Below are 17,228 nucleotides of genomic sequence, written 5' to 3'. Positions count from 1 at the left end.
GATAATCTAGAACACGTTCAGGTTCATGCGGCAAAGTAGGAGGTTCAATGTAATTGACCAAAACTTGTTGATCAATGACGTTGTCGCCCCCATGTAACCGCTTTTGTAGACGGCTTACATGAAAGACCGGATGAATGCGAGAATGTAATGGTAGTATTAGTTTGTAGGCACGATCACCAACTCGCTTGAGTATTTTGAAAGGCCCATAATATCGGGGAGATAATTTAGGTGTCGGTCCAGTTTTTAGACTTTCTAAATGTTCTGGCACACGTAAAAATCCAAGGTAACTTGCCGAAGTTTCTCATCAGCGTATTTCTTATACTGATCCTATGCTTGCTGGACATTCTGATGAGCAAGTTTCACCATATCCATGTGGTCTTGGAGAAAATCCTTAACGTGCTGGAGTTTTTTGGTTTCCAAGCCCACCGTAACTAGTGACCTAGGTTGAAACCCGTACATGAGCATGAAAGGACTAAAACCTATTGTGACATGCTTAGAATTGTTGTAGGCAAACTCGAGAATATGTAAGTATTCTTCCAAGTCTGTCTATTTTTTGCTAACGTATGCTCTTAGCATATCCTCTAGCACCTGGTTAACCTGTTCCGTTTGGCCATCTATTTCTGGATGATCTGCTGTATTGAGGTTGAGTTGTGTACCCAATCGTTTAAATACAGCTCTCCAAAAGTGGCTGTTAAACTTGGGATCACGGTCACTAACAATGCTACTTTTCAACCCATACAACTTGTATAGATTTTCCACAAATAACTTTGCTAATTCTGGTGTCTTAAACCGTTGATTTGGTCGGAAGAAGCTTACATTGTTTAGTCAACCTGTCTACAACCACCCACACTGAGTCATGACCTCGTATAGTGGTTGGTAAACCTACAATGAAATCCATGGAGATACTTTCCCATTTTCAATTGGGAATTTCCAAAGGATGTAAGAGTCCTCCTGCTTTCAGACACTTTGCTTTGTTAACTTGACATTTTTCACAATGCAAGACAAAATCTTGAACAAAGCAATGTAGAGCTGGCTAGTAAAACTGCCTTCGTACAAGAGAATAAGTTTTTCTGATCCTCGGGTGCTCTGCACTTTGACTATCATGACATTCATAAAGAATTTGGCGCTGAATGTCTATGTCCATTGGTACACAAACTCTCCCCTTGTGGAGTAGGTACCCATTGTCAATTGTAAAATGCTTTCATCACTGTAGTTCATCACTTGATAAAGGAGAACTAGGTGTGGAGGTTAACTGTACACTACATGATGCATTGGAGTGAGAAGGATCCCTCTTTTGAACATGGCTCCTCACTTTGTAATATGTTTCATCTTGCTCGTATTTTCCCTTGAGAGAATCCAAAAATTCACTACGAAGTTCAGTGAACAAGAGCAAATTGATCTCTGGCATTCTACTTAGAGTGTTTGCCACTACATTGTATCAGCCTTTGCGATACCTTAAATTGGCGTCATATTGTTGAAGGATCTCAGCCCACCTGGCTTTTCAACCCTTTAAATATGTTTGCTGTGTAAACCATTTGATGCTTTCATGGTCAAACACAATCTCAAACTAATCACCATATAGATACTGCCACCACGTCTTTAAGGCAGACACTATTGCATAGAGTTCACGTTCGTAAGCAGAATAATTTTGCTGAGCTGTGTCCAGCTTCTTACTTTCAAATGCAATTAGCCGTCCGTCTTGTACTAGGACTGCTCCAATAGCACAATCACTGGCATCCGTTTCCAAAATGAATGGTTTCAAAGTATCTACAATAGCCAATATAGGAGCTATAGCTAATGTGTCTTTGAGTGTTTCGAAACTGTGCTGTTGAGCGGAACCCCACTGAAAAGCTTTACCTTTGCCTTTTAGTTGGTACATCATAGGTACAGCAATGTGAGCATAGTTTTTAACGAACCTTCGATAAAAACATGCAAAGCCTAAAAAGATATGTAATTCTTTCAGATTTTTTGGAGGTGGCCATTTTTCCGGATGGTATCCACTTTGGATTGATCCATGTGAAGGAGTATGAGCGGAAGTATGACGCGAGAGTGTGCGAGAAGAAGAGCACGACGATATGGTGAACTCGCTCTACTGTAATGTGTAGAGCAAAGTGAGTTCTTATTAGGTTTTTACAAAAGAATATGTGTACATACGCGGCGGCCCGCCCACTTACCTCGGCGACCACATTGGGCTTTATACCCCAACAACCTCCCACTTAAATTCCAATGTGGTACTTTAAGTTTGAGAGAAGCTACTATACAATCTAATATACAAGAGATGTAGGGAAGGGATGTACTACCCTACACCTAACTGCTTGCGAAAATGCGCAAAGCTCTCTCAGGGAATTCCTTTTGTAAGTAGATCAACAGAATTTTCTGTGGTGTAAACTTTGACAAGCTGAAGTTGCTTATCCTCGAGCATTTCCATGATTAAATGATACTTCACATCTACATGCTTTGTCTTTGAGTGATAAACTGGATTGCGAGACAATTGTATAGCACTTTGACTATCACAATATAACACAGGCATCTCTTCTTTGATTCCCAAATCTGCTACTAGTCGATTAAGCCAAATTGATTCTTTTCATGCCTCTGATGCTGCAACATATTGAGCCTTTGTAGTAAACTGAGTAACACAATCTTGTAATCTAGAACGCCATGATACTACTCCACCAGTCAATGTAAAGACATACCCTGACGTAGACCTTCGGTTGTCTAAGTCACCTGCATAATCTGAGTCTGTAAAACCCTTTACACTTAGCTCTTGACTCCCATAGCATATGCGCATACTCTTTGTAGCTTTCAGGTATCTCAATATTCCTTTCACTGCCTCCCAATGTTTCTTGCCTTGGTTTGACATGTATCGACTTACTACTCCCACTGCAAATGCAATGTCTGGGCGAGTAGCAATCATTGCATACATCAAACTACCCACTACGGACGCATATGGAATCTTATCCATTTCAGCCTGTTCTTCCTCAGACACCAGACAATCTTATTTGCTAAGTTTCACATATGGTGGCAATGGAGCACTCAATGCCTTTCCCTTCTCCATATTGAACATTGCAAAACCTTGTCAATATACTCTGTTTGAGATAACCAAATCAACTTCTTTGATCTGTCCCTCTTAATGCGCATATCAAGTATATGACTTGCATCACCCATGTCTTTCATGCCAAACGATTTTTCCATCTTTGACTTCAAAGCTGAAATTTCTTCCAAGTGCTTGCCAGCAATCAACATGTCATTCACATACAAAATAAGGATCATCCAACTACCATCCTTAGCCTTCTTTGCATATAGATATTGATCGAACTCACTACGTTTGTAGCCTTGAGAAAGCATAAACTTGTGGAACTTATGGTACCATGCCCTCGGTGATTGTTTTAAGCCATAAAGACTTTTTAACAACTAGCATACCAAATCTTCCTTGAATTTCTCAACAAACCCTTCTGGCTGCTGCATGTAAATTTCCACATCTAAATCACCATGCAAGAACGTTGTCTTGACATCCATTTGATGCAACACCAAATCTAATATGGCAACCAATGCAAGAAAGCATCTCAATGTAGTCATCTTGACCACCGGAGAGAAGACTTCATCAAAGTCAATGCCTTGTTCTTGCTAAAAGCCCTTGGCAACAAGCCTTGCTTTGTACCTTGGTTGACTATCATGAGCGGTGATCTTATACTTGTAAACCCATTTACAAGGTAGATCCTTTTTGCCTTGTGGTAATTTAACTAGCTTCCATGTCTAGTTTTTATGCAGAGTTGTCATCTCTGACTGCATGGCCAATTGCCAATTCTTGGAGTCCTTCATTTGCACTACTTCCTTGTAACATGAAGGCTCATTGCAATCACTCAACATGACATAGTTCATAGATGGAACAAACCTATCAAGAGGTCGCATGATATGTCCAGATCTACGCACAATAGGTGGCTCAAGCTCAGCCACAACCTGTGGTTCCACTCTATCCTGTCCTTGCTCCTCTTCAGCCCTGACATTTTGTCTTGCACGTGCAGGTCCATCTTCTTGGAAGACAACTCTTCTAATCTCCTCAACCCTCTCTGGTTTAGAATGATGTTTGGATTCATTAAAGTGAAGATCATTGCTGCAGATAACTTTTATGGATTCGGGATCCCAAAGTCTGTACCCCATCTCACCAGAATTACCATAGACTAGACAGATGCACTTTCTACTCTTTGGCTCAAGTTTGTTCCTAAATTCCTTTCGAACATGAGTATATGCCTCATAGCCAAAGACTCTAAGATGCTTGTATGAGGGCATTTTGCCTGACCATACCATCTCTGCCACTGAATCCTTCTGCAAAACCTTGCTAGGAGATCTATTTATAAGATGAACTGCTGTTGATACAGCTTCAGCCCAAAACCCATTTGGCAGTTTTGCATTAGACAACATACTTCTGACCTTCTCTTGTATGGTCCTATTCATCCTCTCTGCAACACCATTTTGAGGAGGATTGTAAGGACAAGTAAGTTCACGTTTTATACCTTTTGACTCACAAAAGTCCTGAAAGGCCTTTGAAACATACTCTCCACCATTGTCATCGCGCAAGAATTTAAGCTTCTCGCCACTCTGATTCTCCACAAGTGTCACAAACATTTTGAAAATAGTAAACGCATCATCCTTGTGCTTGAGAAAGTAAACCCATACTTTCCTCGAGTAATCATCTATAAATGTCATAAAGTAAGAAGCTCCCCCTAGAGATAGGTTAGGCATAGGTCCACACAAATCACTATGAACAAGTGCCAACTGTGTATCTCTTCTACTGCTTCTATGCTTATGTGGCTGTTGTGTTTGCTTACCATACAGACAATGTTCACAGAATTCAAAATCATTAAATGAAAATCCAGGCAAATAACCAGAATGAGACAATATTTCCATTCCCTTCTTGGACATATTTCCTAACCAGCTATGCCACAAAGAAACGTTCAACTGCTCGGTTACATTGATTACATTTTTAGAGACATTTGATACATAAATCATGTAAAGTCCTCTAGACTTTACTCCATGTGCTACTGTCATAGAACCCTTGGATATCTTCCACATGTTCTGTCCAAAAGTGGTGACGTAGCCAACATCATCAAGGAAACCTGTGCTGATCAAGCTCTTTGTAATTGCGGAAACATGTCTCACATTCTTCAACGTGAAAGAAGAACCATTCTGAAACTTCAATTGAACATCTCCAACACCTAAGATCTCACATGTCTGCCCATTACCTAGCCGAACATGATCTTTAGTGGTCACATAAGAGGTAAATCACTCCTTGTTTGGAGACACATGAAGTGATGCCCCTGAGTCTATAATCCAGTCACTCAGTGCATTTCCATCAGATGTTGTAAGAAGAGCTGAGTCCATTGTATTTTTCAAGAAGTAGATATCTCCTGACACTAGACTGTCATCCTCTGCAATAGTTTTTGTCACATTTATTTCTTGAATGTTCACTGAGGACTTGTTCTTCTCACCATGGTCTTCTGCTTTCTCTTTAACTTTTTCTGCTTTCCATTCTCTGCAGTCTCTTTTCATGTGACCCTTCTTGCCACAACGGTAGCATTCCATGTCACTCTTGCCTTTAGCATTGCGGGACTTGCTACGAGATTGATCCCTCTTTTCACCTTTGTAATTTTCTTTGGTCCTTCCCCTGACAACTAAGGCTGTTCCTTTGCCTTTGTCCATTGTCTTTCTATTGGTTTCTTCAGTAAGCAGACTGCCTTCTACACCTGCTATGGTCAAACCATCTGGAGGTGCAGAATTACTCAAAGCTGTGCGAAAAGTGTCCCAACTTTCCGGCAATGTGACCAACAGGAACATAGCTCTAACAGGTTCATCAAACTTGACACCTTGAGCTGACAACTCATTGTAGATGGTGTTGAATTCATTCAGATGATTGGACATAGGTGTCCCTTCTTTCATCTTCAAGTCAACAAGCTTCTTAAGCTAGTATACCTGTGAAGCTGCACTCTACTTCTCATAAAGATCACTCAGCTTTGTCCATGCTTCATAAGCCGACATCTCGTCTGCTAAATTGAAGTAAACGCTTTCTGCTAAAGTCAGCATAATGGTAGAAAGTGCCAATTCATCCATTTTGCTCCATTCATATTCATCCATATCTTCTGGTTTTATCCCCTTGAGCTTTATAGGTTTTATCTGCTTCTTTTGTACCAACACGTGCCAAATCTGCTTCTTCCACAATGGGAAATAGGTTCCATTCAGCTTCTTGATATTGTAAAGAGCAGTGTCCTATGATCCAGCCATAGCTATGCTTCACAGTAGTTTACTTTCCTGGGAAAAATTCAGCAGAGTTTCCCCTCTAAACTGACCTCTGACCAATATCAACCTGTCAAATGAACCAAGAAAGCTTCAGATTCTGCATAAATTTCGGCAGAGTCTCCTTTGTAAAATGGCTCTGGTGTACTCAAAAACAGACCAAAAACAATGATGAAGAAAATTTGGAATGGCGGCCTCTACACCGAAACAAACTCCATTGCGCCAGAAGGGAAATGAGATGAGGGCACCACCTAGTCTTGGAAGCGTGGACTAGGACCGCTACACAAAGAGAGAGAGAGAGAGAGAGAGAGAGAGAGAGAGAGAGAGAGAGAGAGAGAGAGAGAGAGAGAGAGAGAGAGAGAGAGAACTATCACTATGAATGAACCATTAACCTTAGTGTGTGTACAAGGAATGGATACCTTCAAGCACTCCCAACACAAATAGCATGTAGATTACTAAACAACAACTCAAGAATTAGCCAAAATCACATCAAGCACTCACACACACACATAAAAGATCTCTCTTAATTAACATAAGTAAGAGGAGGGGAGGTTACTAGCATTACACAATTTGCACTCTATAATGTGCAAGAATAGAGTGAATGAATGAGCTTTATGGGCTCATGATGAGTGATACAAAGACTCAATGGGGCTGAGGGAGACTTGAAATTACAAAGGGGGGGGCCTCTTTATATAAGAAAGAGAGTGATTAGGAGTGAGGTTAAGATCCAATTGCAATTTGTACAAATGAAGCTTGATTAGGGACATTCAACCAATGAAGAAGCTCCTTCCAAGTGATTTGTTGACCAATTTGAAACTAATTGGCTCCATCATCACTTGTGTTGTCTTCACTCCTTTCTCCATAGCTTGAGTCCAAGAGCTTCCTTATTTTAAAATGTAAAGAATCTACATAAAATCAATGCATATCTACTAATAATATAAAGGGGTTGAATGAGAACTTATGAGTTACAACAAGATTAAGCATGATTTGAGAGGTGATTAGAAGAGGAATTTGTGATGGTTTTTTGAGCTTGAGAGAGAGGAGGAAGGAGGGGAGGGTGAGAAGACTAATGGCTGATTTTTAGAGAAGGACTTAATGTGGAAAAGGAAAGGTGTGTGTGTAAAGGTATAGGGGGGGGTCCCTACCTTAGTTGAAAAAAAGGGCGTCTGCCATTTTGGCCATATCTCCTAGACCTTAGATGCAAAAATTATAAGAAAAATATGGTCAAAATTTCCAGCTCATCAGCTACAACTTTGATGAAGACAACATTCCTTGGATCGGAGTGGAAATATTTTTTAAAAATCCAGCAAAATCATGTGTCTGTTTCCTTCCTTTACCAAGTCTTCCACCTGGGTCCCATCTGTTTGAATCATCATATGGCTCCAAAGCCATGATGATATGAGCCACTCATGACCCTTGATTCGGGGGTTCATGGCTCCACAACCACATCATATCTTTTCTTTTCACATTTACATATTTTCCCTTTCCTTTACCACTAGGTTCTCTCTGTACCTTTCACCTCCGGTGAACTAGTCAAGGAAAAAATTCTCATCAAATCATTTTTTGAATTTTTCCAAGAGGTTGTTCTCACTCTTTCTTTTATTGTAAACCTTTAGAATCAAGGAAAACCAACAAAATATAGTAAAAATAAATTTGTGATAGGCTCGGATCATAGCCCCCCCGAACCTGGCTAGGGGTATTTATGCCTCTAGCCTACTTTCTTTGATCTTGGGCTGACCTTATCCTGATGCGATAAGGCTGTAGACTCCATCCATTTGTCCTGGTCTTGTGCAATTTACCATCAATGTCTTGAAGTCTATAAGAGCCATTTTTGAACTTTTTGGTGACCAAGAACGGGCCTTCCCACTGAAAAAGAAACTTTCCATCCTTACGAGTGTCGAAGCGATTGTCATATCGCAGCACCAGAGATCCCTTTTTGATGGGATGCTAGCTTTTTGTTGAAATTTTCTCTGTGCTTCTCTGCTTCTTGAGAATAGTGGTTGATGGCTTCTTCACGATCCAATTGCAGCCTCTCTAGATCAATGATCCTTTGATGTACCTGTTGAGAGCCTACCTGGCTACCCAATATTCGAAGACTTGTTAACTTCACTTCAATGGGCAAAAGCGCCTCCTTTACATAAACCAAATGAAAGGGTGTGTACCCTAATGTGGTTTTGAAGGAGGTTCTATAGGCCCATAGAGCTCCATTCAGGTGTTTGTCCCAATCTTGGCGCCTGGCATGTACCTGTTTGGTGAGAATTTTGCAAATGATTCCATTTACCTTTTCTACCAAGCCATTGCACTAAGGGTAGTAAGAGTAGAGTGTTGATGCTGAATATTTAGCTTCTGCATGAGTTCTCCTACCAAGTCTGCTCTAAACCCTGGTCCTCTATCAGATAGTATTTCAAGAGGGGTGATAAACCGGCAACAGATGTGGTCAAAGATGAACTGACTCACATCCTTAGCAGTAATTCTATTGGTTTGCATCAGCCCATCTAGTCTACTCCCATAATGATGTACTCTTTACTTGACTGAGTGCGTGGTAGAGGCCCTATGGCATCAATTCCCCACTTCTCAAAGGGCCCATATACCTTTATTGGGTTTTGAGGTTCAGCTATGAGCCGTCGTGGTCCTACTTTTGGACATTCATCACATGTTGACACCAGTATTTGACATCACGATGAAGACTTGGCCAAGTAAACCCAGCTTGTAGAAACTTTTTACTAGTGATGTCGTGTGCAAAGTGTCCTCCGCACATATCATCGTGACAAGCTTTTAAAATCTCTTCAATTTCACTCTTCGAAGGAACTCTCCTAAGCACACCATAGTTACCAAGACAATACAAGTTATCATATACTATGCGATACCTGGTAGCCTTCCTAGCTAACCATCGCCTTTCCCCTGCATTCAAGTGTTTAGGAGCCTCTCCTTGCTCCAAAATGTGCATATTATCTACTAAGTCCTCCTTGCCTTGCTGAAGTGGAAGTTTGATGGCCACTGCTCCCACTATTGACTCATTTAACTTCGATGATGCTAGGTGGTATGCATCCTTGTTCTGGTCTCTTGGCACATGATGTACTTGTGCCTCCCTAAATCTCCTCATAAGAGCTTTGGCTTCTCTCATTTTAGTAGAGAGACTGGCATTTTTGCAAGCCCATGTACCTTGCATTTGCCTTACCAAAAGCATGGAGTCACCAAAAGCATTTAACCTCTCAATTGAATTATCTAGGCACCAACAAAGGCCATGAATTAGAGCTTGGTATTCTGCTTCATTGTTGGAGTGGACATCTTCTAGAGTGATCCCTTCACCATGGATCCTCTCTACCAATGGAGATAAGACCACGGTGCCTGCAGCTGCCTTATACTTGGTTCTCTTGTATGCTCCATCAAAGTAGAGGCTATAAGCATTGACCAGAGCCTCTAGAGCTGGAGGTGGTGGAAGTTCCTTTCTCTTCAAATGGAAAACGTTTTCATAGCACTTGTTTGTTAAAATGTCGGCTAAGCATGCTTGAGTTGTTCTTTCAACCTGTATTGTATAATCAAACTCTTGAAGTCGGACCACCAACTTTGCTATTTTGTCACAGATTTCCATATGTTGTAGTGCATAGGGAAACATATCCTCCACAGTGATAATTACAAACCTCTTTGGCAACAAGTATCGCTGAAATTTGGTTACCGCAAACATGAGAGCTAACACTAGCTGTTCCATCAGGGTGTAGGCCTTCTCTGTGTTTTCCATGAGGCGGCTAGCAAAATACACTGGACTCATAAAGGATGTTTTTGGATCTTTTTGTAGGAGGGTGATAGCAGGAAAAAGAGCAGTGCAATCGGGTGGCCTCTATACTCGTGCACACTCCACAAACCACGCCTCATGAAAACAAGCAAAGAACAAAACAAAGGGGGCACCACCCTAAATTAAGAGGTTTAGGGACCTCACACATAGTGCACATAGGCAAGTGAGACTTCTGGCATTATGATGGCATCAAAACATATGGCAAAACACATAGAAACCAAGCTTAGGGACCTTATGTAGCATATATATACACAAGACATCAGCTTAACAATACAACGGCATCTGATCATACATAACAAGGATATAGAGAAGCAAGCCAAGGATGGCATAATCCCTTGTCAAAAACAATCAACCCAGCAAGTAGGTATGATCTTACTAGCAACACATCAATACCTTTGAGAATGATGGCGAGGATGGTGGCCATGGAGCATGAGTGAAGACTCCTTATTTAGGTTTTAGGGCTAGTAATGTAGCATACTAGAGGGAGAGAGAGACAGGGAGAGAGAGTAGAGCTCCATCCATAGCTCCTCGTTGTGAGCAATGTCGTCATAACTTCGTTGCTTGGTGAAGTGGGTGAAGTGTTTTTTTTGAGTGAGAGAAGGCCTCCTTATATAGGTTTCTGAGAGGGTTTAGGATTAGGGATAAACATGCCTAAATCCACTGATTGGGGTTACTTTTTTCTTAGGGTGGTCAACAGATTGAGTTCACCTGATATGTCACCATCAAGATATTCTCTAGAGTGATGTGAGAGGGGAGGGTAAATGCTGATTTTTCTGATTGTGACGCATGGGGATAAGGCCTTGACCAACATTTAAGAGCAGGTAAGGTGGCTGTTGAAACTGGAGGTTCTGCACATGTCAGGGGGGGACCTGCTGGGTCCTCGTGAATATCAAATACTCAAAAAATCCTCAACCATGGCTTCTTTTGACATGTGTTCTTTGAAAAAATCAGCATGTCTCTTTTCAACTCAAAAGTATTTATCCCTGTTGACTCACCTTTACCATAAGATTTTCCCTTTTTCTCTCCTGTAACTGCATTGTTGATGCCCAATCACTGCTTCTAGTAACAGTGAACTGTTACCTACCAAATACTTATGGTGCAGTAAAAAATATTTACCATGGGTAAAAAAAAGTTACTGTAGGTAAAAAGTGATTTGTATTTACCATGTAGGTGAAAAATATTTACTGTAGGTAAAAAATATTTACTGTGGTAAAAAATATCTACTGTAAGTAAAAAAGTGAAAACGGAGTATGCTGTGCTGTGAGTCCACACAAGCATCCTCGTGTAAATTTCACTAGAAATTCACACCTAGAATGGGCTATTCTGTAAGATATAGGTTGTAGGCATGCATAAGAGCTCGTTCCCACGTATCTTTTGTCCATGGCACTTTTTACTCTTTGGTGCTTGTGAAGTAGATTTTTCTTCTCTTTCGAGATCCCTTGGACTAGAGTATCCTCATCCCCCCAACAACTGACTGTGCCTTTATTGCATCTTCAGAAGGGGTCCTAAAAACCATGCATCATATAGCCCTCCCCCTTAAGCTAGAGGTATTTGATGCCTCTAGCTGTAGGTTGTGCTACAATAGGGTTCTCTTGAATACTTACCCACCTGGTACCAATTGAATTTTCCATGTTACTGCTTTCTTGGCCGATGCACCCTGTTTAGTCCTTTCTGATGAATAATTGTATCCATCCATGACTAACAACTGGTCTCCTAGACCCTTGAAAGCCATACCCCATCCATTGTCAATATCTGCTCTCACTGGTAGCATTCTCTTTTTTTCTTTTTTTCTTCTCTTTTCTTCCTTTTTTTTTTTTTTTGAAACGACTATGTACATGATTGTTACCTTAGTTGGAGCTCGAATATGATGAGCTCTCCTCTGAACCATCCTTAGCATTGATTTCACCAGCATATAGCTGTGAAAGACGACATTGGTAGGCCTTCAATCGCCAACCATTTACCGGGGTCTGATGTACCTTACCATCTAGGTCACCTAGTTGGTAACTACCATTTGAGAACCTCTGTATCACTACAAAAGGGCCTTCCCACTTAAGCAAGAACTTACCATCCTTCCTGCGATCAAAGCGATTGTCGTATCTGAGCACTAAAGAACCTTCCTTGATACCTTTCTTGACAAGGTTGCGATTGAACTTCTTTCGTTTCTTCTCTGCCTGGGCTGCATAGTACTTCACTGCTGACTCTCGATCTAGCCCTAACCTCTCCAAATCGATGATTCTTCCTTCCACCTGCTTCTCTTGACTATCCTCTTGATGTGCTTTTAGAACTCGGAGGCTCGCTAGCTCCACTTCTATAGGCAATAGTGCCTCTTGCCCGTAAACCAAGTGAAAAGGTGTATACCCCAAGGATGTTTTAAAGGATGTTCTGTAGGCCCAAAGTAAGCATCTAGGTGTTTGTCCCATGCCTTAGGATGTAAATGCACTTGCTTAGTGATGATTTTACATATAAGACCATTTACCTTTTCCACAAGACCATTGCACTGAGGGTAGTATGGTGTAGAGTGCCTGCGCTTGATTTTTAACTTGCTCGTCAATTGCCCGACTAAATCAGCTCGAAATCTCGGTCCCCTATCCGAGAGAATCTCCAAAGGTGTGCCAAAACGGCAACAAAGGCATTCAAAAATGAAATCACTCACGTCCTTGGCTGTGATGCGCTTTGTGGGACGAGCTTCTGCCCATCTGGTCATGTACTCCACCCCCATAATGATGTATTCCTTCCCTGATTGAGTGCAAGGTAGTGGCCCTATTGCATCTATCCCCCATTTTTCAAATGGCCCATAGGTTTTGATTGGATGCTGATTTTCATGGGTAAGACGCCTTGGTCCAGCTTTTTGGCAAACCTCACATGTGCGGCACCAATGTTGTACATCTCGATGGAGGTTTGACCACGTGAACCCTGCTTGTAAAATCTTTCTGCTAGTAATCTCTTGTGCAAAGTGGCCACCACACACACCTTCATGACAACTAAACAAAATATCCTTTATCTCTTGGGATGCAGGAACTCTCCTTAAGACAGCATCTTTCCCTCTACAATACAAGTCCTCATTCACTAAGCTATAGCTGGTAGCCTTTTTTGCCAACCACCTACGTTCACTTTTACTAATACCAGAGGGTGCTTCACAATGCTCAAGAAAGTAAAGTAAATCATGCAGCTCCTCCTTTCCCTAGTATAAAGGACTTTTCACAAGGATAGCACCTTCTATGAGAGTTTGTAGTTCTTCACCTGCTAAGGCATCTGCTTCTCGATTTTGATCTCTAGGTACAAAGTGCACTCAAACTTCTTTAAAACCCTTCAACAAGGCCTTTGCTTCCCTCATCTTAACAGACAATTTGTCATTTTTACAGGCCCATACACCAACCATTTGCTTAACAATCAACATGGAGTCACCAAAAACATTTAGCTTTGTGATGCCCTGAGAAAGACAACATTGCAACCCTAAAACAAGGGCATGGTACTCTGCTTCATTGTTAGAATGAACCTCTTTTAGATGAAACCCTTTTGCAAAGATCTTCTCCTTCTCTGGACCTAATATTACTATGCCTGCTGATGCCTTGTCTTTGGTCCTCTTGTAAGCCCCATAAAAATACAGACTGTGTGCTCCCAGTAGAACTTCAGGCTCCGGGATAGGCGGTACCTTACTAGGTGCCTCTTTCTTGGCCTTCTCATAACACCTTTGTGTGAGGACATCTGCCAAACAAGCACGGGTGGAATCCTCTACTTGTAGTGTGTAGTCAAACTCTTGAAACTGCACCACCCACTTTGCTATTCTTTGAGACAATTCCATGTGTTGTAGGGCATATGGAAAAACCTCCTCAGTTGTGATCACCACAAATTGTCTCGGAAGTAAGTAAGCCCGAAACTTCTCCACTGCAAACTTAAGAGCTAGCACCAATTGCTCAGTTGCGCTGAAACCCTTTTCAGCAGCTGTCATCACTCTACTAGAGAAGTAGACTGGTCTCATGAGAGATGTATTTGGGTCTTTTTGCATCAAGACAGCTCCCTAGAGCTTCTGGACCTACACTAGGATTTACATAGAATAATTCACCCCATGTGGGTTGTAGGACGACAGGCAATGAGCTCAAAATGGTTTTAACTTCTTGAAAGCACCTTTCACCCTCCTCACTCCATGTCAAAGTAGTGTGTTTAGTGAGCTGCTGCAAAGGATAGATTGCCTGAGAAAGGAGATGTATGAATCGTCCCATGTAGCGAACCTTTTGAATGAAGGAGACTAGTTGCTTCACGTTTGAAGGAGTAGGTAAAGCTAACAATGTCTTTACCTTTTCATGGTCAGCCTCAATACCATCTTGAGACACAACATGGCCTAGTAGAGTGACCTTGCTCTCACCTATGTGGCACTTGTCTTTATTCAATTGCCCACCCAATTGGGCCAGACGGGTGAAACCTTCATCAACCTTGGACAGATGTACTTCCCTAGAGCTGTAAATGCAAAAATCATCAATGAAGACTCGTATGGACTTACCAAAGTAAGGTTGAAATACCAAGTTCATAAACCTCTGGAAAGTAGCTGGGGCATTAGTTAAACCAAAAGGCATAACTCTATAAGCAAAACACCCCCAAGGTGTTATGAAGGTAGTTTTTCTTTGGTCTTCATCTGCAATTCTTATTTGGAAGTAGCCTAAGTACCCATCACACACTGTGTACCTTTCATGACCAGCCACTTCATTTAGTATTTCATCTTGAAAAGGCAAAGGAAAATGGTCCCTTTTTGTGGCTGCGTTTAGAGGCTTGTAATCCACACATACCCTCCACTTCCCATTTTTCTTTGGTGCTATCACAACTGGAGACACCCACTCAGAATATTCCACTGGGTAGATAAATCCTGCCTTGAGTAATCTTTTTACTTCTTTTAAGAGTGCATCTTGTTGCACTAGCCCTAATCTCCTTAGCCTTTGCACCATTGGTTTAGCACCTTCCTTTAATTGGATATGGTGTTGGGTTACCGTCACTCCTTTAATGTGCTCGTAATCAGTTATAAAGAGGCCAACATGCTTCTTTAGTACCTGCAAATAGGGTTCTCTCTCTTCTTCTAGTAGGTCCTTAGCTAGCATCTCCTCTAAGCCTGTGGCTTCTTCCTTGTTTAGAGAGTCTTAACCACCTTCTCCTTCTGGGTTTCGCAGTATTATACCCATGACTTCCAAAGAGCTAGCATCCTCCTAAGATGAAGAGCAGCTGCTTGTGCTCCATTCATCCATAGAAGTCTCCATCTCTAGGTCTTGTTGTCTACCCTGCTTCATGTCATACAAAATTTTTTGTTGCTTGCCACCTACCTTATGATTTGGTCGCAACTCAAGGGAACCTGTCTCCCAATCTTGCCTAGCTTTCATAGCCATAAGCCAAGGTCTTCCAAGGATTAGCGGATAGCCCTCCCCCTTAGTTGGGATCACATAAGCATCAATTGAGATTGCCAAACCAAAAGCTGAAACCTTCACTCCATTAACCTTTCCCACACAAGCCATCCTTACATTATTTGCCATCTTAGCTTGTAAGGAAGTTTGCTCGTTTACTTCCAAACCCAACCTGTGCATTAATTTCTCTGTCATAACACAAATCTCGGCTCCACCATCTACGTACACATTGGAGACTCGCTGACTATTAATCTCTGCATCAATGACTGGCACGATATCCTTCATGCCTCTTGCAATAATAGACCCAACTGACTTTTCCTTAGCCCTCCTGGTGCTGACCATCTTAGACCAGGTTCTACGCATCTTTGGGGAAAGGTGGAGGAGTTGCTTCCATGAAATCTTTGGTCCTTGCTTACTCACATCTGCTACCAGGTCGTAAGGTATGGATCCTACCCCAAGTGGAAAGTCTTCTACTCCTATGTGCCTCCTTGACCTACTCTTCCTTTTCTTGTCTCCTATCACTTGGGAGGAACCCTCATTCCCTTTATCCGGCTCTGAAGCTTCCATTTCATCAATTCTTTGTCTGCTAACTCTCTTTATTGTCATGGCAACAACTTCCTCCATTTTTTCTTTCCCTTTATCCTTACCATTGTCAAGACTTATGACAGAGACAGCCCTGTCCTCCCCTCTCGATGGTAGTGGAGGGATCTCTGCTGGTGCTTGTGGTGGTGGAGGAGGGGGTCTCAATATTTGGATTGGTGGAGCCACGTGTGCATTTTGTCCATTTAGTGGCCTAGCTCGAGGAGGAGTGACTTGTTGGCAAGGAGGACGTCTTTGATTACCATTTCCTTGATAGCGTCGTGGATGGGGGCAATAATACATGCCGTGACCTACCTCTCCACAATTGTAGCAAATGTACTCACGCGCTTGCCTTTTTCCTTCTTGTCTATTTCGTTCATTTCCTAGATGGGGAGCCCTTACACCTTGAACCAGATTGATGGATAGGCTCTCTAGTTGATTGGTGATTTGTTGAAGTAATTCTTGTTGAGAGGACTCTTGGTCTGTTGCTCCTGTCCCTGCTACTACCCTTGCCGTAGGTTGAGCTAGCGGTGGAGGCTCCATTCCCCCTTGTAGTTGAGCTTGGAATTTTAACTTCCTATCCTTCTCCCTTGCATAAGTCATAGCTTTATCAAAGGTATCTGGGAATTTACCTTTTACCTTTTCTCGAAGGATGGGGTAAAGCCCTGCAAGGAAATAGTCCTTCTTTAGGCATTCTGGCGCCCTTTCTCCTTCACCTAGTGATGCACACCATTTCTCCCACAGGTTGGAAAACTTTCCTTCATAGCTTCTATAGTCATTGGGTGATGTTTGGCGTAGCTCTAAGAGCTGTCTCCATATCTCCTCTGGAGGCTCATGGTGGCGAAATTCTTCGATGAAGGCCATCTTTAAGGACTCCCAGTCTCTTCTTTCTTCAGGTGCCAAAGTTTGATACCATAATTTTGCACCTTCCCTCAAGACCGAAGGAAAGGCCCTTAACTTAGTAGCTTCGTCATCCCTTCCCGATACCAGAAAGGCCATTTCCAAATTATCCAAAAATTCTGGAGCAACCTCCCCAGGCTTACCATAAAAATTAGGGAAGGCCATAAGTGAGAGAGTAAACAATTACACAAACAGCTCCAATTTATTTTAAAATAGAGTATGGTAATTACAATTTGGAGCTTTAGCACAACTTAGCTCAAAATAGGATGAAGATCGACACATCA

This window comes from Adiantum capillus-veneris, chromosome 9 (genome assembly GCF_014529385.1).
Source record: "Adiantum capillus-veneris isolate H3 chromosome 9, ASM1452938v2, whole genome shotgun sequence".
In the NCBI taxonomy this organism is placed as follows: Eukaryota; Viridiplantae; Streptophyta; class Polypodiopsida; order Polypodiales; family Pteridaceae; genus Adiantum; species Adiantum capillus-veneris.
This window is presented reverse-complemented; position numbering follows the sequence as displayed.